Here is a 27,448-nt window from a genome sequence, read left to right on the forward strand (position 1 = left end):
TAAGGAAAAACACACACACACACACTTTCAACAAATAAGAGAAAAGGCCTCTGCATTTAGTGACGAGAGAAAGCAGTCTCAAAAAAAATCCCATCAAACTGACATCAGTTTTTCCAACAACTGAGGTAAGCCTGCTTCAGTAACCAATAATCTTTACATGTAAATAGTACTCTCTCCAGGGGCAGTCGCTTTAATGATGAAGGCTGTGATCCTCTCACGGAACCACTCTGAGGGGTGCGGCAGATCAGACTACAGGATTGAGGCCTAGCTCCATCACTACCTTTTTCTTGAGGTGAGACAATAGGTTGATAAGTGAGACGAATTCAGTGTACAGTTTACAAAAGAATACACTGTTCAACAACAAAAACTTCCTCCCCTCTGACCCCCTGGAAAAACCCCATAAACCAAACCAAATGCACTTTCTAATGCACATGTAATTCTCATGGACATCCATAGAAGTGAGGTATACACAGAAAGAGGAAAACATACCCCACCTGCTTTTTTAAGATATAGAAATCCAGTCACAGACTTTACCATGCTTTTTACCCCATGGTGATAAAAATGTTTAAAATTATAATTTTAAACAAAATTTAGATAATGGGTTGTTTTCTACAAGCACTCAAAGACGTTGTTTGCAGAGCCCCACTGATTAGCAAGAAACCGTCCCTGAACATTTTTGGCAGCAAGCATGGTAAAATGAGGTCATTGCTACTAATTTTGGCCAGTGCCTGATCAGTCCATTAATTTCTAAATGGCAGTTCATGCATTACACAATGCACCAATTTTCAAAATAAAAAAGTTCATTGAGTCAGTAAATTATTTGCATTCACAAATGCATGCTATGCTTGATCTTCCATCTATTCCCCTAACATTCAGTATTGGCAAAACTTCAGCAAGTGGTAGTAACCATCCGACAAGAACATCTCACCTTGCCAGCTTGTGCCATTGTACCAATGGCCAGCAATAGTTACAGGAAATTCTGCAAAAACCCTATATTGTCACTGTTACCAGGCCATGCACCTGCACATTACTGTATTTCTATCAATTGGTCTACAAGTGAATTTTTTAAAAAGTGGCTTAAAATAAAAAAAGGCAGCTAACTCCTCCAAGGACAAGAGGGGAGTGAAGATTTTCTAGTAGAACTGTAAGCAGCCTGACACTTTCAGATCTTGACAAGAGGAGATCAGTTATCCAAAGGAACCTGAGCGCGAGTTCCAATGAAAGCGGGTTCTGATCAGCTTCAGAGCAAGGTCTGAATAAGAATCTGTATAATGTACAGAGAAGCCCTCTGAGAGACTGGTTGCATCTCTCTCTCTCTCTTTATCTTTATGAACAAAGTACAAAACAAACTCTGAATTATCTATATAAACACTGTCAGTTAATGCATGCTATTACACTCTTAAAAGTTAAAAATTCAGCTTTCAGCATCTGGTGGATTTTTTCCTCCTAATCATGCTGTAAGAATAGTTAAATCCTTTTTTTGCTCTATGTGTATATTTGTGAATCATTAGCTTAAAAAAAATAGGCAAAGTATCATCTTAGTCACTGCCTATGAATTTACTCATTTATATTCTCCATAAACCTAACTAAAGAAAAAAGATTAACTGAATAGAACCTTCTCCTTTAATAAGAACAGGATATTCTGATTATTTAAGGCACATTATGTGAAACTGGTGTCTCTGATGGGCTTCACCACACAATGATCAGCAATGTCAAAGGCTTAAGAGTTATAATTTTTTCAGCCTTGATTTTGCAGGTAATTTGATTTTTATTAAATTCATGTGGATGCAGTGAATACGATGAAAAGCATGTGTGTGTATTAGTTTTATTTATTTAAATTAAATTTGTCCCACAACAGTGATTAGCTCTTTGTTGTACACTCAAAAAGAGAGGATATTTACAAAATAGGAAGGGAATCTTTGGAAAGCTACTGAGGGCTAAATAAAAAAACTGAAAAGGATATTTGTTATTGTTTGGGAGGGAAGCTTAACTAGACAGGGCCTCTCTACTGAAGAATGAAATAATGATTTTGTTAATTAGTAATAGTATTATAGCCATACTTATCATAAAGCTGTAGCAGCAGCCTCTAGCAAATAAACAGAAAACACAATAGGAAGAAAAACAGCACACGGTCTTCCAGATTCTGCCCCATGTTTCGTGCCCCTTTCCACCACACCGGCGGCACCAAGGAGCTACAAAGGAGGCAAAAACAGCCCTGGCAGACTCCCCTGTGAGAAGGGGGAGAAGAAGGTTTTCCTTAATTGATCTATACTGTAATCTCCCCCCCCCCCCCCCCCGCACTCCTCCAAACACACACCTTTACAGCCCCTGCCATGTTGAGGAGACAGATATCTCAGAGTGGGCCAGGAGCACAGCTGCAGCACATTACACTCTGGTGATGGCATAAAGGCCCGTAGAGGAGTTTTACCAATTCAGAGAAGCTCAGGGATGCTTTAAGTTGTCCCAAGAGCACATACCAGAACTAGGGAGATGCAAATGTGCCTTAAAGCCGCCTTCCACTAGCTACGACCAACCTGGTCCTGCACTCAGCACAGAACTGGAAAAAACAGAATCTGGCACAGTCTCTTCAATGCATACGACTTTCAGCACAAAGCACTTCTGCTCTGGCCAGCTTACAGAAAGGTGGTTCCAAAAGAAAAGACTCACGTCAGCCATGGGGTATTATAATAAAGGGGAAATATAGACAGTTTTAACTTAGGAGTGGCTAATGCAGTCAGTTCTCCAAGTTCTTCATGTGTTTTTGTTTGGGGCTTGGTCTCCCAAAGGGGGCTGGAAGTAAAAAAAAACAATTTCAATCCACGGGGATAACACCGCCGATTGGCTGCCTTCCCCACTGCCCACCTCCTGGAAAAGAGCAGCTAATGAACGTTGCTGGAAGAAGCAGGAAGAGCTCTCTCTCACCACTTGACACCATTATTACAGGAGGGGAAGGGTGACCAGAAAGAGCCAAGCAGCTCAGGGTTGCCTTGCTCCCTCCTCCCCTCCTGTGAGCAATGTGTCTGTTGCAGGGAGGAAGAAGCAGAGAGTAATAGCAGGCCTGGGAATGGGGAGAAGGAGGTGAAGGACCCCTGGAACTACAGGAGAAGCAGGGGGCAAGGCTGGGAAGGGTCAGAAATGATGGGAGGTAACAGAATTTATAAAAGGGGGGGCAGATGTGGGGGCAAAAATTCCTGCAACAGGGGCCAAAAAAAGTTCTTCTGAACACTGGGGAGAGTCGGCAACACATTGTCTCACACACTATGGGGTGGACCGTGCCCAGGAGGAGCTCAAAAGTTAAGGTAGACCAATATAGCCTTTTAAAAATATATATATATTTTCAAGATCTGTTTTCTGATTTTTGAACCTCTCGGGTTGGAAATACTGCTCCTAATCCTAGAAGGAGAGGGGAATACCCTCTTCCTCCTATTCAAGAGCCCTCAAGCTACTTGCCTTCCTTGCTAATATATCTGCCTCAATAAGTGCAGGTGAGAACCTGCCTTTTTCAGCAGCAGAGCGAGCAGTGGGTGGGGCAGGCCATTCAGCTAGTACCCTTTTGAAGGAAGCAACTCTTTACTGCCTGACTGAGCATGGGGTATACATACCCCCATCGGCAATACACTTACAGCTCTTGCAGCTGCCACCATGTATCAGGAGTGTACTATGGGAAAAGTCTGCTCATCACTAGGGTTCGCAAACATATGGTCCATGGGCTAAAGGTGGCCCTATAATCAGCACTCTTCTGTGTTCACTGAGCAATGGAAGCGAAACGCTCATCTCTGGTAACTTTCACTTTTATCTACTCTGCTCATTTCCTTTGTCATGTGAGTGTGTACACGCATGCACAGTAGGATACAAAATAAAACTAACTAAAAATATCTGAGTTTCACTTTGAAGTCCTCCCAGCTGTACACCAGACAGGAAAGGTGTCAGTGAACAGACAGTGCAACATGGGGTGGGGAACAAAAAGGAAAAGTGGAAACAGGAATCAGGATAGGAAGTGTGGGGGGGGGGGTGGACAAGACTGGCTAAGAGACCCTGGAATGTGGAATCAAAGGGAAGGAGGAAAAATTAGACCAGAAAGTAAATGGATGTGGAAAGGAGAAGAAACAGGTCAGGAAGTGGACTCTCCTCTCACTTCATAAAAACAAAGACTATTAATTTTGAACATACATGAAGGACATGACAAATCAGTAAATGTTTGTGAGGAAAATAATGTTTTGTTGTGGTAAAGAGGGCAGTGAAACCTATTGAAAATGTAATTTGATCCTTATCCCAAAATGATTTAGATACTCCTGCACTAGCAGTCAGACAGAATGGATTCCTGTAAGCTATGGTGAATTAGCTGAAAGAAAGAGCCTGGCATGTACCATGAATCTTCCCTACTCCTCTAACCAGGAGGGCCCTGCCTCCATTTCTGCTGTATGGAAACAGGAGGCAGGATACCAGCACAGGAATACATATCCCTGTAATGATGTGCCATAGAGCAGAGTTCTGGGGGAATGGAGTCCATGTGTCAGCATGTTATACAGTTTGCTGCTTGCAAGCAGCAGCTACTAGATGGACTAGGGATAAAAGGAGAATAAATTTCTCTCTCTGTAAGCGAACAATGATCAGATTCTTCTGTATACCACTCTCACCCCTGACTGCAGGCTGAAAAAGTAACTTAAAGGACTTATGGGTACACAGCCTGGCCCAGGCCCCCCGGGTCTCCAGCGGCGATTTAAAGAGCCTGGAGCTCCAGCAGCTGCTGGGAGCCACGGGCCCTTTTAAAAAATCACCAGACCCCAAGGCAGCTGCCCCTCTCCCCCACCCCCGTCAGCGGCCCTGCTGGTACAGTACTTAAAACGCTGCTTTGGCAGCACTTTATCGTCGGCTGTGTATCAGCAGTCACTTTCTTACTGGCACACCATAACGACTTACTGTCGCCTCTGCCTGCAGTTGATGCACTTGCGAGATATACACTGTACTCTGTCCCTCAACTGAGCCACTGGATACGTGGCACTACCTTCCCAAATTGTAACAGGATTTTTAGTTACGCTTTAACAGGCACAATGCAATTTGAAAATATGACTGCAGCTTTAAGGAGCTAAAAACCAAAGGAACAATCAAGTTCTCAGCACAATTCCCTTTAAAAATTTGTGACTCCTTACAGGAAAAACAGATCCAGTCAAGAAAATAACCATGACCTCACACACTTTTCTGTCTGTAATTGTCAAGTACCACTGGCCTAAAGTCAACCACTTTTTTTTTTTTTGGGGGTGGGGGGGGAGCTATTATCTTTAAGAAATTTCAATTCGAGCATCGGAGGAGATCAGTGGAGTTCTTATACAGAGTGCATGTGCAGAGCACAAATAATGAGAGAGATCAATAGGAGCAATCTCCCAGGAATGGGAGTTTTGACTAAGGGCTGGTCTACCCTACAGTCGCTACAGTGGCACAGCGGTACTGATGTAGCTGTGCCACGGTCGTGCAGCTAGCGCAGACCCGCTGTGCCAGTGGGAGAAAGCTCTCCCCTTCGCATTAATTACGCCATCTCCCTGAGCAGTAGCGTCAGCGGGAGAGCGCCTCCTGACAACAAAGCTCTGTCCACACTGGCACTTCGGTTGGTGTAATTTAAGTTGCTCAGGGGTGTGGAAAAGCCATCCCCCTGCGTGACAGAAGTTATATTGAAGTAAGTGCTAATGTAGACCTGCCCTCAGACATAACAATAAAAAAAAAAATCATCCAGGACACCAAGAAATCAGGAAATAAGACCCGATAAAGGCCTACTGACAAAAACCTATAGCCTATACAGGAGTAAATAAATGTAATGAACGATTCAATAAAAATGTTTAGCACTTATTTTAAAACTGCTTTTGCATGGCATTATAAAAATAATGCTCAGTGTGAATTTTTTAAACCACCACATTTCAATCACAGTGTGAAAGTGTGTTGTGAAAAAAAATATTCCATCCTCTTACACGGTTGCATAGTTTTCCTAGGGAGACTGTACATTTCTATAAAACGGTAATATTTGATCATCTAAATGCATGGAAATGATGTTGAGAGAGAGTTCACCTTTGAACAGAACAAGCTGAAAATGGTATATTAAAACTACCAATGAAAACGAGATCAATGGTTGTCCAAACTTTCAGTAAGCCTCCAACAGAGCATTCACCACTTCAAATGGGCACATTCAAATTGCTACTTAAGTATGAAAGCCTTTGCCCAAATACATTTGTTAGTCTCTAAAGTGCCACAAGGACTCCTTGTTTTTTTTACTTGTATCATTGTTGCTACCACAGTTATACAATTGCAACAAATCTTGTGCAAAGTACATCATGTGAGGTATCATTTGAAAAAAGTTATACTCTGCTAAATAGGATTGTCATGTTTATATGCATGTACCCTCTCCGTAGATGAAGTGTCCATCTCAAACATGCTCTATTCCTTGGTAAATCCCAACAGACAAATTTACATTCAGATTAGCCATCACTGCTTGATGGACCATCTATGTGATGATGGGCCATTGAGGGCAATCAGCTCTTCAGTGAGCCCTCCCTCAGACAGCATGGAGCCAATGGCTACCCCGATGATTCAGCAAAGCACTTAAGGATATTTGATCTACGACTCCATCTTTTGCCAGTAAATTTCCATGCACATGAGCTGAGGTATAAAAGTGGAAGCTGTGACATCACTTGTGTTCATGCCTGCTTCTCATTTCTGGACTGCGATTTTCTAAGGAAGCTGGGCCAGGAGGGAGGGGGGGTTATTCAGTCCTTTGTTCAATCTGCTTGGGTGAACCAGAGAGACTTATTATAAGCTAGCAGATTTAACATCACTGCTATTATCCTGACCTGCAAACTCTGAAATCAATTGTAATGTATAAGGTTATTTTAACCTATAATTATTCTTTTTTATTATTAAACCTCTAGTTTAATTCTACTAAAGGAATTGGCTACAGTGTGCTATTTGGTAAGATCTAAGTATACATAGTGTGACCTGGGATCAGAAGAACCTTATATATGAAGAATCTGGTTTTTAGTAACCTCTCATCATAAAGACCAAGTGACTGAGTGGTGATCGGGGCTGGACTGCATAAGAAGGAAACTGTGTTTTGGCTTTTTGTTAACCAGTGGGGGATACAGGAGCTCACTTTTGTTACTGGCTTGATGAACTCTAACATTAGAATAACCACCAGTTTGGAGATGTGACTGCCCTGTTTTTTATCAGTCTGTCCTGAGTCTGGCATTCTCAGCTGTGACCGACACCAGACATGGTCCACAGGCCCAACTATCTGATCTGTGCAAAAACTCTCTATTAGCATACACAAGATGTTGTGTTTAAACTTGCAAGTTTATATGCGCACTAATTGAAGGCATGCTGAAAATTCAGGCTCAAAGCTCACCATCAAAGCTGGGAAACCCAAACTTGCCCTGCCCACTCCCCTCTATATTTGTTTTGCAAAGTCCTTATGTGTTATTCTGTATGCTTTTCAAAACAAAAGCAAGCGTTTCAGTACTTCCCTCACCTTTACCACCGTAAACCCCAAACTCTCTGCAACAAGTCCCATATGGATGAGCAACCCTAAAACAAAACAAAACCCATAGGTGCCGATTTCATGGGTGCACTCATGGAAAAAAATTAGTGGGTGCTTAGCACTCACAGGCAGCAAGCTTCCCCCCCGCCTCCCAGTGCCTCCTGCCCACCAGCCCCTCTGCCAATCAACTCCTCCCCTCCTTCCCAGCACCTCCCACCTGCAGTGATTAGCTGTTCCGCAGTGCACAGGAGGGGGGGGGGAGGTATTCAGAGAAGGAGGCTGAGCACCCCCTGGGTCAATTGGAAGCTGGGGTGTGTGAGAAAACCAATGTGTGCATAAGATAAAGAAAGAGACAGAAGCCACATCTGTAACAGGTTTTGATAAAGCCTTTATCATGAACATCTCAATGTTTCACACCCTTTCCTTCCCCCACCTGTGTGATCATACACAAAACACAGGTTTCAGAGTAACAGCCGTGTTAGTCTGTATTCGCAAAAAGAAAAGGAGTACTTGTGGCACCTTAGAGACTAACCAATTTATCTGAGCATGAGCTTTCGTGAGCTACAGCTCACTTCATCAGATGCACAAAACACAGTTAAAAAAAAAGAGAAGAGAAGAGATGAACATTTGTCTACATTCTTCTTCTTTCTCCTAGCACTTGTGCAAATTTAGCCTTCCACTTTAATAATGGAATTATGCCTTACTTTACAGAGTTAACTTCTCACACACCAGGCCATCAGCACTTCCAACTGCAGATAAGGATACAGACTATTACTTGTGGGAGAAGATTGACTGTCTTGGGTAGGATAGGCTTCAGAGTGGTAACCGTGTTAGTCTGTATCAGCAAAAAGAACGAGGAGTTCTTGTGGCACCTTAGATACTAAAATTTATTTGGGCATAAGCTTTCGTGGGCTAAAACCCACTTCATCAGATGCAACTGATAAGTAGGACAGCTATGAATAAGGCCTAAGTGAGCCAAAGCAGACAAGTCTAAATATTTGAGCACAGACCAGGAGTCTTGAATGTTTTATGATCAGCACTGACACTTACTTCCTACGGGGGGGTGGGGGGAAAATCGATCTAAGCTATGAGAATAGCGTAGCTGAAGTCGATGCATCTTAGACTTAGAATCACTTCGCGTCCTCGCGGCGCGGGATCGATCCGACAGGTAGTGATCGATCTATCGGGGATCGATTTATCGTGTCTAGTGTAGACATGATAAATCGATCCCTGATCACTCTGCTGTCGACTCCGGAACTCCACCAGGGTAAGAGGCGGAAGCGGAGTTCACTGGGGTAGTGTAGACGTGGCCTAAGACTGAAATTATTCCAACAGAGGTGCTGCAAGGAAGAGCTAGTTAATGTCTGGAAAATGTTTCAAAAGATATAGCAGTGCAATCAGCCATTATCATCACTGTCTGTTTTAACTTTGGTTTTAGAGAAGTTAAAGGTCTTGTCAAAAATATATTTACATACTCCAAACCATTTGAAAACATTAAATTCACTCACGGCGATTCTGGACTGAAACTTAGAACCTTAGAATTATGATTACATGGGGGGGGGGTTTGAGATAAATGGAAACATGTTTTAACCTGCCAGTTTTCCCCTTTATAGATTTGCAAACATTTCTGCTCCCTACCGCTTGTATTTCTTATAATGCTTTAGCCAACTTGACTACTTTTATTTGCTTCTTGTGTGGTGCACAAACATCAATAAAGAGAGCAATACTTAAGTAATGGAATGTATCCTTTAAGCACCTCAAAGGAGCAGAATAGCTTTTAATTGTTCATCCAAGAAAAACTTGTGGCTATTACTTATTTTCTTAAAATATTATCAGTATTTATCATTACAGAACATTTTGTATCCAATTATTACAATTTAAAGGAATGTCATTTTGGGGTCAGAATTTACATTAGAATATCCCGGGGATGGGAGGCAGGCCTGTAGGGGGAAGTAACCTACATTGTTTATGAGTAATTGCATTGTTTCTAGAGTCTACTTTATTTGACACAAATATCACTGGCAAAGATTTTAGGAGATAAAATAATTTCCTCCATCCTCCAAAGAGAGACCTACTTAAGTTTCAAAATATATTTTGCTAAAAACTAAGGACAAACTCTGACCTTATGCAAGCCTACTGATGGTCACTGAAACAACAAATATTTGAATCAGGACAGAATTTAGCCTTTAATTAAAACCATATTTTAAGGTATTTATGCACTATATTCTAAGCATTCAGATGAATAAATCCATCCTGTTTAAAATCAGTTGCTCCCGGGCAGAAGAGTATAGCTAGCTATAATTTATAACATTAAAAGCTTATGTTTTACAAAAAGATCAGTTTACTAAATAGTTTAGTAATTAGCAGCCTTCTCTGAGAATCAGGCCTTAAGTTCTAAACATACAGAAAAAGAATCAGCTAACAGTTGTCGCTGGATTCACGTTGGTAGCAAAAGTTCTGCAATAATGACTCTTTCAGCAGCTAATTATAGGTAGCCTGCAAAGGCAACATGAGTTTGAGCATTTTGTCAAAATGCTCATTTAAAAGAGATTTAGTGCACAGATTTAAAGGTGGTGAACTTTCCACACGCTTCTATTCATTTCCCTGTACACCAACTTTGCTGATGTATGCGCATCTCCAGCTTTAGTGTGGTTATTTATAATGAATGTGACTAAATCAGAACAGAGTATTTTCAGTTTCACCAACAAAAATATTCTTTAAAAAAAAATCACTAATTTTTACCCTTATCTAAAAGTTATTAGCATATTGAGTAACCTGGTTGAGAGAAATACAAAAGCTAATACACACACACCACCTTTCTTCCTCCTAATATATTTTGTCTTTTCTTCGGAATTTAGGGTGAAATCCTGCAAACCCACACAGCACTCCAGACAGGCTCATAAGTCCCAAAATGCAAGAGAAATATTGAATTTCCTGCACAGGAGCCAGGTTACAGAGAGCCTATGGAAATGGCAACAACAATTCCCGCATACTGTGAAAGCATTTTTAGTGGTGGTTCTCTGGACTGAACTATCGGAAAGAGGCTGTGGGGGACAACAGTGTGAATTCACCATTCCAGAAGGTGACTGGGAGGCAGGATGGAGAGAGAGAAGTAAAAAGGCCTATACTGATACTCCAGCCAAGATATAGGAATGGTGGTCATGAAATACCACACACAACCTGATATACTCTCTCTGATTTGGACTAAGATGAGGGAGAACATTTTCCCATCCCTGCTAGAGGTCCCCCATACAAATATAATTCACTAGGATTTCTAGGAAGGACCAAAATATCATTGTTACAATACATACTTGATCATGTACAAATTACCAAGTACTGCTATAAAATAGAACTGGCAGGGATGAAATATTTTGTAATTTGTTTTAAAAGGTTCCTCATGTTTACCTCTATGAGCCACAGAAGTGTGTTGTACAGATTTCATTATTATTTGATAGTAAAGTGATTATCTTCAGATGAGCATGCAGTTTCAAAAGCTGTTTACAGTGTCTTCCCACAACTCCCAATAATCTACTAACTATAAAGAGGAAAATATATACATGTTCTAATAACATTGTCTTATGGTGAAGTAACAATTCACTGTTACTTTTTGTTTGGTGAAAGATTCAGCACTTCAAGGTGACTCATAGTATATTGTAGGTCCAGACAACATTATAACTTGTGTCACTTCTATCAAATTCAAAGAACTATAGTAGTAAATCTACACTAGGGAACCATCCCACACTGGCAGGAAAATGGACTAAAGAAGTTAGGGATGAAATATGCCTGTGATTCTATAAAAAAGTAATTTATTTGGACAACTTTAATGTTTATTCCAATGGTTTCTGAGGTTAAGTACCATGCTGTAGCCCTTAGCACTGCAAAAGAACAAAGATAATTTTCTTTTACCTTTCATTTATCAGTGCACAGTGGCACACCCACAAAGTACCAGACAACTAGTTTGGTTTGGAGCTTCCACTAGGGCTTGGAGAGGAAAAGAGCAGAAGACTGATATGAAGCTTGGTATGATATGGGGGGGGGGAGGGATAGCTCAGTGGTTTGAGCATTGGCCTGCTAAACCCAGGGTTGTGAGTTCAATCCTTGAGGGGGCCATTTAGGGATCTGGGGCAAAAATTGGGGATTGGTCCTGCTTTGAGCAGGGGTTGGACTAGATGACCTCCTGAGGTCCCTTCCAACCCTGATATTCTATGATTCTATGAAGCTGGCTTCACTGAAAACAAACCATCTCATCATTCTAGGTCACTGCTTTATTCCTTCTGTTTCAATTTGCTTCAGCAGGTTTCCATTAAACTGGTATATCATCTAACCTAAGCAGGGAGATGGGGCAAGGAGAAACTGACAGCTTTCTCCAACATTGCTGTCAACAATACTATTCTGCAGATCAACCAGCAGATGACACTTCATGGTACTGTAACAAGTGTGACTCAGAGAGCAAGCACACCATAGCTCTGATTCCAATGACCCATGCAGGGGGGCAGTGTCCATGCTTTACTTCAGGAATTGAGTATACCACTTCAGGAAAGCTGTAACTGCTGAGGGGAAAATGTGCTTTAATGCAGGGCTTAAAAAGTTTACCAGACACTTACTAGTCAAGGCTGAGACAAAAGAGGGGACCTCCCCACGAATCAGAATTGCAGGACAACGCCAAAGTGGGAAGCCCATCTTCCCCCTCTCCTGACTGCCAGGAGGAAGGGGAATTGCAGAGTTCCCATCAGCCTTCATTGAGAGACCTCTTTGGTACTGACCTTTGCTAGTAGGTGTTTGGAGGATGGCAGCCCCCTTCCTGGATGCTGGGAGGCGGTAGGGGGGGAAGCTTTATTCTCCTCATTTTTGGGTGCTGGGATAGAGTGTGCTACTTTTTCTCCACACTCCACTTCTGGTTACTGGGAAGAGAAGGCAATGCTTCCCACTTTAATCTCTTTCAACACCACCCCTTTCCCAGGCTTGCGTCCTGGTACCCCCTTCCTCTACTCCCACAAAAAGGAGAATTATTCAGAGTTGAGTGCTCCATTTTCTTCATTCTGGGTAAGCACAGAATGCAGTGCAGTGCCTATCACAGGAGCACTACCAGTTCTGTCTCCTGCAATTTATTCTCCATCCCAGCCCATGTGGTTCTGGCAGTGATGGGAGGGAAGTGCCTATTAATGAACCCTAGCAGCACGGGAGCCGAGCAGCTCCAGGCTACATTCAATAGTTCACTATCTGGATTTCACTTTCTCAAGCAAGCATGTATATTTTTCAAGACTGGCTCAGATGCTGGATTGCATCATCTCAGTTATCAGATCCACGGACAACACATAGAAGTTAGAGTAGCACAGACTGCTCCTCAGAAAAATTCATTCTTATTTGCTAATGGGTGAAGGGAAGTTCTTCTTGGGTTGTGGCTCATTTAAGATCCCACATACCATACAAACATCTAAAAAAGAGCCACTAGACCCAACTGACAGAAATCTTGGGGTAGCTCTCAGATCAGCTAGACATCTAGTTGTATCTGTTGGTGCTACCAAATGAGCTGCTTGTTTATTTTCATCTTTAACACAACTCAACCAGGAAAATATCCTAATTCTCAGAGGGTCAAAATAAGGTTGAACAAAAAGCCTCAGCAGCCTCACATTTCAGAAGAGGAGTGGTTCTGAGTGACTCATTTCATTTTCTAATGATCCCACTTGTCCTTCACAAGCATAAAATACAGCAAGATTTAACAGGCTGCATAATAAACATCTGTAGACTATTTTTGTCACCTCAGCATCATAAGCAGCACTCTTGACTGTCAATCCTTTCTGAATGTGACAGTGTATACAAAATGGACACTTTCCTCATACATTTTCAAGAGTCAGACCTATTACTTAGCAAAAATCCTGCACAGGAGAGGAGAATGAATATTTAAGCTGAAAAATCGACACACATTGACTAAAGAGGAAATACGCAACACAACTTAGTTTGCTCAAGGAAGGTACTTCATAAGGAAGGTGGAAATTGTGATCTATGCAAGTCCGAATGTAAAGAACAAATGCTAACATACAGATTTCAAAACATGATGGAAATGGGAAAGAAATAAGTTCTTCCCACATCCACTGCTTTTTTAAGAGAGACTTTTACTGACAAAAACAGTTTTCTAAATCTTCTGGTGTTCTTTGCATGTCAGGTAACTAATATTGCTTTGTTGTACAACAAGAGAACAAACATATTCCCTCAATAATTGATGAATAAATGGTTTTGTTCAAAGAAAATCTGGTTGACCATATTAAAAACAAACATTAGACACAACCACCATTGCATAATATGACTATGCTCTAGGAAACTATCCAGGTCATCTCTAATAACCTAACTTTGATACCCAATTCTGTCGCCTCTACTCATGCCAGCATGAATAAGAGTTGTGGTATTAACTCAACCTTATAGTATACTCCTAGACCCTACTGTACTTCAGTGTGGGAGCTAGCTGAAACCTGGCTATTCAAGGCTCTGATTAAAAGATAAAATTATTAATACGACACATTGTCACTGCACTTAATGCAACATGAAAAATACGTTTGTTCTGTATTTGTACAGCACTTAGCACAACAGGCTTCTAGGTGTTACCTCTGCCTCTCTTTACCTGGGTACAGAGGGCCCTATCTGCAGGGGAACCAGCATGGGTTTTTTTGCAGGGAGAAAGGCATCTATGAAGCTTGAATAGTAGGAGACGCATGCTCAGCTGCACAAGCTTTTAGGTAGGGATTGTTTAGTGGCATAAGCTCCAATGGCCATTCCCCTGAACAGAGAGGGGACTCAGGAACCGCAGTGGCTACTGAAGCTGTGCAGTGGTATTGTTTCCATTCTCTGGGCTGATCAGTAAGGCAGGAACACATTTCCTTGTGGCACCCCATAGTGAACAGCCAGCTTAGTTGGGCAATGCTTTAGAGATGTAATTTCTAGAGCATCAGTATATTTATCACCATTCAAGCAAACTGTGTAAGCAGAAAATGAGGGCTTCTTTAATCTAAAACACGAAACGAAATCTAAGCTAAACTTCAGTGTCTTATGGTTTTAAGTGTAAGTTTAACTTTCATAAATTCTTATAAAAGAGCTGAAGGTTCAGACTTGTGGGAATTCCTGTGGGCAGAAACCATTGAGTTACATAACATTCTAGATATTAGCAGCACAAACAATCTTTTTATGAAACTTAAGACTGTGTGAACTTATAGCATCCTCTGGCAATTCAAAACTCAGGACTGGATTTCAGCCTCCTGCCCACAGCCCCCATCCCTCAAAAAGCCCCCAAATCACTCCTCACACTACATCACCCCCAGGTTACTCTGTCTTCTCTTTAGTAATCCTTTGGTGTGGGACCGAGCTTTTTGTTCACCCTTTTCTCAATATTTCTGGGAGGAGGGTGGCTGGCTGACCTGCTTCCCACACCTGCCTTTTGAACCAGCAAGCCTCTCTCAATCCACATGAGGTCTTTAGTAGGAAGACAACCTACCAGCTCACCCCAGTGTCCTCCGCAAGGGCTGGGAAAAAACTCCTCCCTGTCCTGCCGCAATTGAGCCATTAAAGCACTGGACAGAGGCACATCATTAATGCCCTGGCACATGCACAAGTAGGTATTGTCTACATTTCAAGCTGGGGGGGTCTGAGTCCCAGCTCGAGGACAAATACTGACAGTATTTCTCATTGCGCTAGTGCACTAAAATTAGAATCTAGCCATAGCAACATGAGCTGTGGCATGGACTAGATGCCCTGAGTGTGTGCTGACCCTAGACACGTACTCAGGGCAGTTAATTTCCGCTGCTGCTCATTCTGTCATGGTTACACTATTTTTAGCACACTAGCTCAACGAATGCTAACATGGGTATGTCTCCTCAAGCTGGGAATCACACCCCCAGCTCAAAGTGTAGACGTACCCACAATGCTAAGGCATTGCAGCCAAGTGAACGGTACCAGCCCTTCTTAGAAAATGGCTTATGGGAAGCAGGCACTTGTCCCCTAAAAAAGACTCAATCTAGATGTTGGAGGAGAAAGAGTACAAATGGACCTACCCTAGTCAGCCTCCCAAAGGAGCAGAAAGGGGAAGGGGCTGGTTAGTTACCCCTAAAAATTCAAAACAGGGGGGAAAAATGTTGATAATACAGCTCCTAAAGACATAAGGAAAGCAGGTGAAAGGCTACTATATTTAAAAGCAAATCACGGAAAGAGGACAGTAATACAAGTCACACAGCGAGGTGGTGGGACATGTCCAAAGTCACACAGGAATGGTCTGATCTTGCATTCTTTTAAGTCAGTGACAACACTGCAACCTTAATTAATGCAGGATCAAGTTGCCAAATCCAGGTCTAGAACCACAGCCTCCCGACCCCCAGTACTCCAGGCTTCACTGCCTCCCTCTGTAATAGTCCATTATCTCCAGTGGACTATTCACACAAATGTGAGGATTTGCAGACTAGCACCCCTGAGGAGCACAGCACTCGCCTGCAGATCTTAAAGGCATGGATTGCTGTTGCATCACAAGCTTCATCCTGCCAGTTACTTTAAACTGCCCTTGTAGATAGGTTTCAGAGTGGTAGCCGTGTTAGTCGGTATCAGCAAAAACAACAAGGAGTCCTTGTGGTACCTTAGAGACTAACACATTTACCTGGGCATATACTTTCGTGGGCTTTAGAACCCACTTCATCAGATGCATGGAGTGGAAGATACAGGAGCAGGTATAAATACATGAAAAGATGTGAATTGCCTTACCAAGTGTGAGGTTAGTCTAACAAGACAATTCAATTGACAGCAGGGTACCAAGGGAGGAAAAATAACTTTTGAAGTGGTAATGAGAGTGGCCCATTTCAGACAGTTGACAAGAAGGTGTGAGTAACAGTAGGGGGAAATTAGGTTTAGGTTTTATAATGACCCAACCACTCCCAGTCTTTATTCAGGCCTAATCTGATGGTGTCCAGTTTGCAAATTAATTCCAATTCAGCAGTCTCTGGTTGGAGTCTGTTTTTGAAGATTTTTTGTCAAAGAATTGCCACTTTTAGGTCTGTTATTGAGTGACCAGGGAGATTGAAGTGTTCTCCTACTGATTTTTGAATACTATGATTCCTGATGTCAGATTTGTGTCCATTTATTCTTTTGAGTAGAGACTGTCCGGTTTGGACCATGTACATGGCAGAGGGGCATTGCTGGCACATATCACATTGGCAAATGTGTAGGTGAACGAGCCCCTGATGGTGTGGCTGATGTGGTTAGGTCCTATGATGATGTCCCTTGAATAGATAAGTGGACACAGTTGGCACCGGGGTTTGTTGCTGGGTTGGTGTGTAGTTGCTGGTGAGCATTTGCTTCAGGTTGGGGGCTGCCTGTAAGCGAGGACTGGCCTGTCTCTGAAGGTCTGTGAGAGTGAGGAATCATCCTTCAGGATAGGTGCTAAATCCTTGATGATGCGCTAGAGAGGTTTTAGTTGGGGGCTGTAGGTGACAGTTAGTGGCATTCTGTTTCTTTGTTGGGCCTGTCCTGTAGAAGGAGACTTCTGGGTACCCTTCTGGCTCTGTCAATCTGTTTCTTCACTTCGCCAGGTGGGTACTGTAGTTTTAAGAATGCTTAATAGAGATCCTGTAGAGGTTTGTCTCTGTCTGAGGGATCGGAGCAAATGTGGTCATATCTTTGAGCTTAGCTGTAGTGTGATGTGGTCTGGATAAAAGCTGGAGGCATATAGGGAAGTATAGCGGTCAGTAGGTTTCCGATATAGGGTAGTGTTTATGTAACCATCGCTTATTAGCACTGTAGTGTCTAGGAAGTGGGCCTCTTTTGTATACTGGTCCTCGTTGATGGTGGGGTGGAAGTTGTTGAAATCTTGGTGGAATTCCTCAAGGGCTTCCTTCCCATGGGTCCAGATGATGAAGATGTCATCAATGTAGTGCAAGTAGAGTAGGGGCATAAGGGGACAAGCTGAGGAAGCATTGTTCTAAGTCAGCCATAAAAATGTTGGCATACTGTGGGGCCATGTGGGTACCCATAGCAGTCCCATTGACTTGAAGGTATAAATTGTCTCCAGAACTGAAATAGTTGTGGGGGAGGACCAAGTCCAGCCACTAGGTTTGCCGTGATGGTATCGGAGATGCTATTCCTGAAGGCTTATAGTCCATCTTTGTGTAGAATGTTCGTGTAGACAGCTTCTATATCCACAGTGGCTAGGATGATGTTTTCTGGAAGATCACCAAAGGATTGCAGTTTCCTCAGGAAGTAAGTGGTCTCTCAAATCTAGCTGGGTATGCTGGTAGCGTAGGACCTGAGGAGAAAGTCTTCATAGCCAGATAATCCTACTGTCAGGGTGCCAATGTCTGAGATGATGGGGCATACAGGATTCCCAGGTTTATGGACTTTGGGTAGCAGATAGAATACCCCTGGTTGGGGCTTTAGGGGTGTGTCAGTGTAGATTTGTTCCTATGCTTCTTTAGGGAGTTTCTTGAGCAGATGGTGTAGTTTCTTTTGGTAAGCCTCAGTGGGGTCAGAGGGTAATGGCCTGTAGAATGTGGTGTCAGAGAGTTGTCCTGTAGCCTCTTGTTCATATTCCGATCTATTCATGACTACTACAGCACCTCCTTTATCAGCCTTTTTTATTGTGATGTCAGAGTTGTGTCTGAGGCTGTGGATGGCACTGTGTTCTGCACGGCTGAGGTTATGGGGCAAGTGATGCTGCTTTTCCACAATTTCAGCCTGTGCACGTCAGCGGAAGCACTCTACGTAGAAGTCCAGTGTGTTGTTTCAACCTTCAGGAGGAACACTTGGTAAGGCAATTCACATCTTTTCATTTATACCTGCTCCTGTATCTTCCACACCATACATCTGATGAAGTGGGTTCTAGCCCATGAAAGCTTATGCCCAAATAAATTTGTTAGTCTTTAAGGTGCCACAAGGACTCCTCATTGTTTTTGCCCTTGTAGAGGTTTCCCTAACCATGTTACTAATACCACCTAAGTTTTTAATAAACTGAAGAAATGTAGCTTATTTTGTATCATTTGTGCTGTTTACTTTTGCCATTTCATTCAGTGAAAAGAACAACAGTTCACTTTTATTTACAGTTTCTACTAAGTTTCAACTTTCTGGTTCTGATTCATTAGCACAATGCTACTATGTTTGAGTCGCAAACACTGGATGTAAATATTTCCTCTGCAAACAAGACACTGCTCACAGATTTATTTATTTTTAAGTATTAAAAACAAGGTTTTTTAAAATTCAGTTTAGCTTCCGTTTTCACTTTAAAAATTAGCATTGTGAAAGAGCCAATAAAAAACTCAATAGGAAAGGAACATATTTACCTTAAACATCCTATTAAGAAAATTATTTCTCTTTTACTTTATCTGAAATAGTGACATAAGATCAACTCTGCTATTAGAGGAACTTTATTTGATGTTCCTGTCATTAACCAAGAGACCTAGGTTACATTCCTTTTGTTATGATGTTTTATATGAGCAATCTTCTGATTCTCAGTCAGACTCCAACAAAAAAATATCCAAAGGCATCTTTTGTTTGTGACTCAGTCTTTATGAGCTTCAATCCCTTGAGACCTTGGAAAGGAATAAATATATCTGTCTTTTGTACCAGTATCTGGAAAATACAATAAAAACGAACCTAATCCTGTTCTCCAAAAGTCACCCTGTTATAAAAGTGCAGTTTACATTATAAAGGCCCTCATGCTACAGTCCTTACACATACTTAACTTCCAGAGAAGTCAACTGACGCTTTGTGTTCATGAGGACTGCAGGATCAGGTGGTTAAAATGCCAGAGGCCAATCTACACCAGTGTTCCAACAATTGCGACCACCTCTGCACTAGTGGTAGCAATAGCAGCACATTTAGGAAAACAGGCAAATGCACAAAAGGTCAGAAATTTGGGAGACAATTTCAGATGGTATGTAGCAACTACCTGCTGCATAGGAGTAAGTTATTCATATATCACACATGACTAGTAAAAGCAAAGTGGACTCACAACAAACCTTGGTCTGAAAACTCTAAGCTTCTCATAATTTAAGATCTGTATGTACTTTGTCTCGGGTTCACCTCCAGTATAAAAAAAACCCACCAAAAACAAGGCCCTAATCCTTGAAAGTCTTATGCATGTCTGCAACTTTACCTAGCTTGAGTAGTTCCACTGATTTCAAGGGAGCTATTCACAGAGCCAGATTCCCTGTTTGCACAATTCCATTAGTGTTAGAGTTACGTGAGCAGAGAATCAGAGCCACAGTGCATACAAAAAGAAAAGGAGGACTTGTGGCACCTTAGAGACTAACCAATTTATTAGAGCATAAGCTTTCGTGAGCTGTTAGTTTAGACTAATAAATTGGTTAGTCTCTAAGGCGCCACAAGTCCTCCTTTTCTTTTTGCGGATACAGACTAATACGGCTGCTACTCTGAAACAGTGCATACAGATACACATGTGCTTAAGATTGGAGCCCCAACTGTTAATTACCCGAAACAAAATAAAGAGCCTATGTAATGGTTGCAGAATTTGGCCTCAAGTGATATAAAAGTTTTAGAGTAGTTTCATTGTAATAACTACTGTATATCATTGGAATAAACTACATGAGTTTTCCAGTAATTAGTCTTGAAAACACTTGCTATAATGCATTTCTCTTTCAAAGACAAAAATAGGTGCAATGCAAGAATATGGTACTGGAAATCTATTTTATTCACTAAAATAATGAAAATAAGCAATCACCACCTTAGATTTATGCACACAATAACACCAAGGCTCGGCTTTAATTACAGTTTCCTCTAAATACCTTAAAAGAAAACACTATGTTACTGTTCTTTAACTGCTATTGCTTCAGACAGAATATAATTCATACTATTAAACACAGCAGACAAACACAAAGGATGAAATCTGCAAGGCTGTGTGCATACTGCAAGGCTTACTACACCAAACTAAGTAAGTAGTACTCTGACAGTAGAAAATTATATTTGAACAACAGCAATGACTGTAAAACATACAAAATGTATTCACTAGGTATACCAGGCTTCTCTTGTTAAGTTCTTAACAAATTTTACAAAAGTGGGCTAGCATTATTATCCTCATTTAACATAGAAACAACCAGTCCTGAAGCTAGGGCTCTGATCTCATGCCCATTGATTTCAGTGCTGGAAGATCAGGGCCTAAACAACTTACCTAAACTCATAAAAACATAGGAACGGTTTAAAAAGTCCACAACTTCTGCATCCCCAGCCTCTTCTCCATTAGCATTTTTCTTCCTATTTTCCACCACAACATCATCACTGGTGCAGCTCCACTAGTGGTAACTACAACAGAAGAAGTGCCGCAGACAGGCTAGGCTGCCAGCAGCCACCAGCATTTTAGCTACTTGACAGGATAGTTGCAGAGCAGGGCTAGATAACATGCTGGTTAGAACACCAGCAGTAGTTCTCAGGTTTCCACCATCATTATCAGTGGTGGCCACACTGACAAAAGGCTCCCTAAGCCAGCCTTAGGTTCAGTGCAGGCCAAAGCAGTTTCACCTTCAGAGAGAATCCGGGCTTGACTATGTAGATAAAATAATCACAAAGCGTGAAAGTTAAGGCAGTATTAGTGTAAATCAACCTCTGGCTGTAATATATCTGCCCTTATTCTTAGAGATAAAATCAATTCCCTCATTCCCACAAATGCAGCCCACTGCTCACCCTAAGTAACTGAAGTGGTCACATTCCCTCTGCTCCCTTTGCCTCTACCCACCAACTTGGGGAGTTTGAGACACTGGATCAACGTAAGCATGGATCCAGAGTCAGCTCCTTCAGCTGGCCGTTTTGGGACTGACACTCAGATCCCACCTGCAATAAATAGGGATGAACACTCTTCTGCCAAGTCCCCTCAAGTAGGGAGAGTATGGGGCTTAAATTATGTGAAGTCTGCATGGACCCGCCATGCTTAGATTAATTTTATATATTAGAGACATGCACCTAAGCAAATTATAGGTTTTGTGTTGTCATTTTCCCTTTGGTGAAATATCACATACAGATTACTCCTGGGGGAATTCTGTGCCACTGCAGAATGCAGAATTTTGCAGAATTCCCTGTTTCCCCTGCAGAATTTCTGGCAGCCACCAGGGGCTGCTGGACTCTGCAAAGCTCAGATCGCAGTGAGCAGAGAGCCCAGCCTGGCAGGACTGCACGCTCTTTGATCCTCATCCTCCCAGGGATGGGAGAGGACCCGGGAGACCCAGCCAGGTCTGGCAAAGAGCGAGGAAGGTCAGGGCCACACCACACCATGTTCCCCATCGGGACACTAAAGAAGTTGGGGGGAGCAAAGGCTCTGGGGGTGCTGGTGTCTGGGCTCTAGGGGCCCCACACAGCCCCCTCCAACACTCCCCAACGGGAACTGGGTTATTCATAGAATCATAGACTTTAAGGTCAGAAGGGACCATTATGATTGTCTAGTCTGACATCCTGCACAAAACAGGCCACAAAATCTCACCCACCCACTCCTGCAATAAACCTCTCACCTATGTCTGAGCTATTGAAGTCCTCAAATCATGCTTTAAAGACTTCAGGGTGCAGAGAATCCTCCAGCAAGTGACCCGTGCCCCACACTGCAGAGGAAGGCAAAAAAAACCACAGGGCCTCTGCCAATCTGCCCTGGAGGAAAATTCCTTCCCGACCCCAAATATGGTGATCAGCTAAGCCCTGAGCATGTGGGCAAGACTCACCAGCCAGACATGCAGGAAAGAATTCTCTGTAGTAACTCAGATCCCACCCCATCGGGCACATCTGCCGCTAATCGTTGAAGATCAATTATTTGCCAGAATTAGGCTATCCCATCATATCATCCCTTCCATAAACTTATCATGCTTAGTCTTGAAGCCAGATATGCCTTTTGCCCCCACTGCTTCCCTTGGAAGGCTGTTCCAGAACTTCACTCCCCTGATGGTAAGAAACCTTTGTCTAATTTCAAGTCTAAACTTCCTGATGACCAGTTTATATCCATTTGTTCTTGTGTCCACATTAGTACTGAGCTTAAATAATTCTTCTCCCTCCGTGGTATTTATCCCTCTGATATATTTACAGAGAGCAATCATATCTCCCCTCAGCCTTCTTTTGGTTAGGCTAAACAAGCCAAGCCCTTTGAGTCTCCTCTCACAAAGACAGGTTTTCCATTCCTCGGATCATCTTAGTAGCCCTTCTCTGTACCTGTTCCAGTTTGAATTCATCTTTCTTAAACATGGGAGACCAGAACTGCACACAATATTCCAGATGAGGTCTCACCAGTGCCTTGTATAATGGTACTAACACCTCCTTATCTCTACTGGAAATATCTCGCCTGATGCATCCCAAGACCGCATTGGCTTTTTTCATGGCCATATCGCATTGGCAGCTCAGTCATCCTGTGATCAACCAGTACTCTGAGGTCATTCTCCTTCTCTGTTACTGCCAAGTGATGCGTCCCCAGTTTATAACTAAAATTCTTGTTATTAATCCCTAAATGCATGACCTTGCACTTTTCACTATTAAGTTTCATCCTATTACTATTACTCCAGTTTACAAGGTCATCCAGATCTTCCTGTATGATACCCCGGTCCTTCTCTGTATTGGCAATACCTCCCAGCTTCATGTCATCCGCAAACTTTATTGCGCATTCCCACTTTGTGCCAAGGTAGTAATAAAAAGATTAAATAAGATAGGGATCGGTTTTGGGACCAGAGGAACTCCACTAGTAACCTCCTTCCAGCCTGACTGTTCACCTTTCAATGTGACCCGTTGTAGTCTCCCCTTTAACCAGTTCCTTATCCATCTTTCAATTTTCATATTGATCCCCATCTTTTCCAATTTAGCTAATAATTCCCCATGTGGAACCATATCAAATGCCTTACTGAAATCGAGGTAAATTAGATCTACTGCATTTCCTTTGTCTAAAAAAATCTGTTACCTTCTCAAAGAAGGAGATCAGGTTGGTTTGACACGATCTACCTTTTATAAAACCATGTTGTATTTTGTCCCAATTACCATTGACCTTAATGTCCTTAACTTTCTCTTCAAAATTTTTTCCAAGACCTTGCATACTACAGATGTCAAATAGGCCTGTTACCTGGCTCACTTTTTTTCCCCCCTTTCTTAAAAATAGGAACTATGTTAGCAATTCTCCAATCATACGGTACAATCCCTGAGTTTACAGATTCATTAAAAATTCTTGCTAATGGGCTTGCAATTTCGGGTGCCAGTTCTTTTAATATTCTTGGATGAAGATTATCTAGTTATTATAATCCCCCGATTTAGTCCCATTAAGCTGTTCAAGTTTGGCTTCTACCTCAGATATGGTAATGTCTACCTCCATATCCTCCTTCCCATTTGTCATCCTACCATTATCCTTAAGCTCCTCATTAAAGACTGAGGCAAAGTATTTATTTAGATATTGTTGTAGGGGTTTCTTTAATTCTCTAGTCCTGAAGGAATCTTTTTTGCTGTTGTCTGTACTGACGACATACTTGTTGAGAGGTATTTTGAAATAAATTACCAAAATAATTGAAACTGGACTGATTACATTTTGACAAATTAAATATGCAGAATTTTTAATTTTTTGGTGCAAAATTCTCCCAGGAGTAACAATGTATATAAACCTGTTGCTATCAATTACCTAGTGGGATGCTGGTACAGTATACAACCACCTCCCTTCTCCGTTAGCTCTTCCATGCAGTACATTTTCCCTGAGCACTACAGGGCATAAGTGATGTTTACTTGAAGAGTGATGCCCATCTTATTGATACTGTTGACAAGACTGACTGACCTCCTCTTCCCCTCACAAATCGTATATGTAACCAAGAGAAAAAATTGTTACATTAGAAGAACTGAAAAAAGCAAGCAAAGGAAACCTCCCCACTGATTGATGGGGCCAAAATAATAATAAATAATAATAATCTCAGTTTTAGGATTCTGCATTCTAGCATTATGGGTTACCATGTGCTTTGTAACTGTTTTTTTAGACTATGATTGAAGTGATACAGGATGTAAAAAGCAATGCTGAAATACATGGACTCTTTGAAACTAACTTGTAAGTTGGAGGAGATGGGAAGGATTCCACAGACTTTTGCTAAAGATGACGACAGTTAATAATTATGCAGATGTTCACATCTGTTTACTAGTAAATGATTAAGTGCTCAGAAAGGTGAGGACAATGTTAAAAAAATAAAACAAAACAACAACACCTCAGTTCACAGGAACACAAATGCTAGCAACGAAGATAAGGGGTCAGATTCTCCAGCAAAGCATGGCTGCCTTGTGGTTCATTGCAGCCACGCTTTGGCCCTAAACCCATCTTAACAAGCCCATGGAAGATTACCATGCAGTCATGGCGACTCCTGTGATATAGACCTGATATAGGGGCTCTTACACCACTCCTCTTCACTGCTGGGGAAGCAGGGATATACAGGGTCTTGGTAGTGGACAGGAGCATGATTGGGACACCCATCCAAAGATCTACATGGTGCAAATGTTTTCAGCCCTAAGGAGCTGTTATGGCTTGGTGTCAGTTAAAACATATGGAGCAGAAGAAAGCTTGGTACATTGACATGTTACACAGGCTTTTCTAAGTCAACTGAAAGCCTCAGGGAACGTATCAGATGTGCTCAGTTCCAACCTTACTGTGACAGAATTCAGATTTCAAAAGATACCGAACATAATCTAGTACCCACAGATCTTTGTCAGGAGAGGCTAGGAATCATCTCTCTTTCTACAATAGATGTCATTCCCCAATCACATCTCACAGATCACTGGTGTGGTTAAGAATGTCCTATTAATGTACACTACCAAGCCTGTAGCTAAGATAAGGACTTCCCTTCTCAGAGCTACAAGCTTAATTATCCACCGTACAGAAAGGAAAATGTACCAGTCTTCCCAGTGTGCATATATAAAATGCCCTCTATAAAGGGCTAGAGCTAGAAAAGCTAGAGCTGAAAAAACAATGGAAACAGTATAAATGTATTTTATTTGAAAAATACTAAGCTAATCAAACTGATTATTCTATAAGTAATTTGGAATGTTATTGTAAATTGATTATTCTATAAATAATATTTGACAAGTTCAGCTGCTAACAGCTAATGAAGCTTCTACTTGAATTCAAGTTGTCGTGACCTGTGTTTCTGCAGCACGAGGGTCTGAGCTCGACCCCTACTTTCACCATGAAGCTTTGATAACTCATGGTGGGCAAAACGAGAGCCATGAAACCCTTTGTGAGCATGAATTTGTACAGTATGTTTTATTAAAGACACTTTATACCCAGGTGTTTCACTGACCAAAAGAAGAAGAGGCCTTATAAACAATGAACACAGGCACATCAAAATTTTACCAAATATCATTCTAGCTAGGCACTTGTAGGATTCCCTGCAGTGCAGCATGTGAGCACCTTAAAAGTACATCAGACACTAAGTAGATTGGACAGTATTTCTCCATGGACAGGTCAAAACAATTACTATTTGTCTGTGCTTGTTTCTAAAACCCTATGAATTAACTACAGTGCACAACAAAGACGACAATATACCAAAAGAATAACCAGTACTTCATTAAATCCCTTTTGGCTAACAATAGAAGAGCTCCTCACATTGCTCGGTTTAAATAGAAAACTAAAGAATGTGAGTTCTGAATGCAAACGCAACCTTCACAAGGCATTTCAGTTCTGTAAAAGTTACAAGAACTATCTCAACCTAATTATTTATAGCTCTGAGCTATTGGTCTTTTGATTTCCAGCGTGGGAAAGCCAAATCTTAAGCAAAAAGAAAAGGAAGGGAAATTAAAAAAAAAAAAGTTTTACATGTACACCTACACGAGCAACATGAATAAAATTTAATGCTTAGATTCTGTTAAAAATATATCCCTCTGAGTTATGTGGAACTACAACTGCTTTTTTAATATAGCACTAAAATAATGTTGCCTTGTCTCTGAATATGTAATATAGATGACGTTTCTGCTAAATCTATGGCATCATCTAAAACTAATTATATTCAAGTCCAAAATCTACATTTTCTTTAAAACTATACAAAACTTCAGTCTTAAAAAAACTAGTATTTTTTCCCTTTTTTATTCCGCTATTTGTACTTCAACCCCATAAGAAAAATGAAAGAGCATATTTCAAAGCACCTCTTCAACACAGTGATCTCCCTCTAGTTTTCTACTATATGTTTAGAAATTTAATTCCTATGATAGCTTGTGTCAAACTGGATCAGACCTATGGTTCATCTAGTCCAGTATCCCATCTCTGACAGTGGCCAGCACCAGATGATTCAGTGAAAGCTGTAAGAACCTTGTAGTAAGCAGATGTGGGATAAACTGCACCCCTCATTAGGTCCCATCCTGGTCTCCAATAGCCAAACTAGCTTGAACCCTGAAGCATGAAACAAAATCCAAGTCTGGTTTTCCATGGCTCCTGAGAAATACCCACTAATCTTTGTGATTTTCTTTTTCACCATTAAAGGGATTGTTAGATTCAGTTTCCCAGTGCAATAAAACTAAAAATAGTCAATAAAATCTGGCAACAGATAAAACACACATACCCTTATTCATAAAACAATTTGTTGCATTATCATGTTTCTATTAAAAACAAAACAAAACCAGAATCCGAGGTCTTCCATGAAAAGGTTTCCTGTTTCATAGCCAAAACATCTTCTGGAATAGATCTTTTCTTTCTGTTTTTAATAAATTGATTAAATTTGGTTGGACTGACCTTTTTTCCCCTCTAGATCTTTTGTCAGGGAGAAAAACAAAAACAAACAGTCTGGGGATTTCTTTTTGTAAAAGTGTGTGTGTGTGTAAAATCTGGATTAGTATGCACTTAATAAGCAATAAACTAATAAAGCCCTAGTCCTGCAAAGAGATACATGCTTATATTTATGCACTGAGTAGCTGGGTTGACTTCTGTGGGACCATTCACAGTGCATAAAGTTAAGCACATGCATGAGTCTTTGCAGAATT

General features: G+C 41.4%; 1 protein-coding gene across 7 annotated transcripts in view; it reads right to left on the bottom strand.

The window, feature by feature from the left end:
• Window positions 1-27,448, bottom strand: part of PIP5K1B (phosphatidylinositol-4-phosphate 5-kinase type 1 beta) — a 166,646-nt gene that overhangs the window by 132,056 nt on the left and 7,142 nt on the right. The gene's annotated exons all lie outside the window — the stretch shown is intronic.

Source organism: Caretta caretta, chromosome 5, assembly GCF_965140235.1.
Source record: "Caretta caretta isolate rCarCar2 chromosome 5, rCarCar1.hap1, whole genome shotgun sequence".
Taxonomy (NCBI): Eukaryota; Metazoa; Chordata; order Testudines; family Cheloniidae; genus Caretta; species Caretta caretta.